The sequence below is a fragment of the Dasypus novemcinctus genome, chromosome 3 (assembly GCF_030445035.2).
Source record: "Dasypus novemcinctus isolate mDasNov1 chromosome 3, mDasNov1.1.hap2, whole genome shotgun sequence".
Lineage (NCBI taxonomy): Eukaryota > Metazoa > Chordata > Mammalia > Cingulata > Dasypodidae > Dasypus > Dasypus novemcinctus.
The window spans coordinates 128602993-128605158 of NC_080675.1; the positions used below are offsets into that span (position 1 = coordinate 128602993).

A 2166-nucleotide genomic window follows, 5' to 3' on the forward strand; every position below is an offset into this window, starting at 1 on the left:
TTTCAAAGTTCATCCGCTTTGTAGCATATATCAGAACTGCATTCCTGTTTATAGATGCATAAAATTCCATTGTATGGATATACCACATTGTTTATCCATTCTTCAGTTAATAAAAATTTGGATTTTCAAATTTTTGGTTAATGTGAATAATATTGCTATAAACATTCATGCAGAAACTTTTGTGTAGACTTATGTTTTCATTTATTTTGGGTGATACCTAGGACAGTAATTGCTATACCCTATGGTAACTCTGTGTCTAACAGTTTGAGGTACTGCTAGGCTTTTCCAAAGTGGCTGCGCCATTTTCCCTTCTCATGAGTAGTAACTATACGTTCATTTTTCCATATTCTTGCCAACAGCTGTTATTGTCTGTCTTCTTTGTTATAGCAATCCTAGCAGGTATGAAGTGATATCACATTGTGTTTTTTGTGGGGCTTTTTTGTTGTTTTTTGCAGAAAAATCCTTTTTATAGTAGCTAATAAGCCTCCCTTAGGCATGAGACACATTTTTAAAACCATAATACAGTCATACTTTTACTATTTATAAAAATCAAGGTTGCCAGTAAAAATGTATTTACCACACTAAATTACTTCACTAAAAATGCAGTTATACACAATTTCTAACCTCTTAGAACATTCTGCATAATAGATTTTAGTCAGTAGAATGAATAATTGCTCAGAAAAGCAGCACAGGTTCAACTGCAATATGATTTGGTAAGACAACCTTCTGTTTTCCAATAAAAAGGGCAATTTCATAAGCAGAAACACTGGGCTCTGAGGTTTCAATCAAGAGAATGTTTCTGAGCAGCTTCTGAGCAAACATTTCTTAAAAGATTGATCACACACAGATCAGGGTCTTCGCTCCTCATAATGGCACTGCCAGACACAATCATGTTAGCTCCTGCCTCTGCATATTTATGGAGTGTCAGGACCTACTCCACCATCGACCTCTATGTCCAAAGACGAGAACTGGGTCCTCAACCAGTGAAACTTCGGCATCATATCTTCCATGAATTTCTGCCCTCCAAACCCAGGTTCCACTGTCATAACCAAGGCCATATCTATCTGATTAGCCCATGATGCCAAATACTCAACTATAGTCTCTGGTTTGATGGCCAAGCCAATCTTCATCCCATTCTTCCAAATGTCTTTAATCAAAGCTCCTGGGTTCTCAGTAGCCTCAAAATGAAAGGTATATAGATTGGCTCCTGCTACAGTCATTGGTTTGACCCGCTGTTCTGGCCTGGACACCATCATGTGCATGTCAAAGAAAGGGTCCTGGCCTAGCTGCTTTCAGAGACTTTCTACCACCGGATGACCAAAGGTGATGTTGGGAAAATGCCCATCCATTACATCCAGGGGCAGATAATCAGCCCCGGAGTCCAGCGCCAGGTCGCTGTTGAGGATTGACGGGCCGATCTTGCAGCTGGACACCATGGTGCTGGTTCCCAGGAGCCCAGTAACCCCACCATACCCCCGGCAAGACTAAGACGCTGTACCAATTGGCCACTCAGTTTGTGACACATTGTTTTTGATTGCACAAATGCAGCATCTTCATTGAAAAAAAAAATTAACTCAGTTTCCAGCACTTGGTATTGGACTACTGAATAGGCCAGTGGACTTTTCTCAAAAGGGGAGTCAAAAGCAGTTCAAGGGAAGCAGACTTGGCCTAATGGATAGGGCGTCCGCCTACCACATGGGAGGTCCGCAGTTCAAACCCCGGGCCTCCTTGACCCATGTGGAGCTGGCCCATGCACAGTGCTGATGCACACAAGGAGTGCTGTGCCACGCAGGGCTGTCCCCTGCGTAGGGGAGTGCCACGCGAAAGGAGTGCACCCCGTAAGGAGAGCCGCCCAGCGTGAAAGAAAGTGCAGCCTGTCCAAGAATGCTGCCACACACATGGAGAGCTGACACAAGATGACACAACAAAAAAAGAAACACAGATTCCCGGTGCCGCTGATAAGGATAGAAGCGGTCACAGAACACACAGCGAATGGACACAGAGAGCAGACAACTGGGGGGAGGGATGGGGATGGGGAGAGAAATAAAAATATAAATCTTAAAAAAAAAAAGGCAGTTCAATTTTACTTGATACATTAGATTGGATTATTGTTCCCTTATCAAACATAACTTGTTTTCTGCACAGTTACTTGACTTGACTGTACAT

At 42.7% G+C, this 2166-nt stretch overlaps 1 pseudogene; it reads right to left on the reverse strand.

The window, feature by feature from the left end:
- Positions 1-749: 749 nt before the first annotated feature.
- On the reverse strand, positions 750-1534 carry LOC101447055 (ribulose-phosphate 3-epimerase-like; annotated as a pseudogene).
- Positions 1535-2166: the final 632 nt, after the last annotated feature.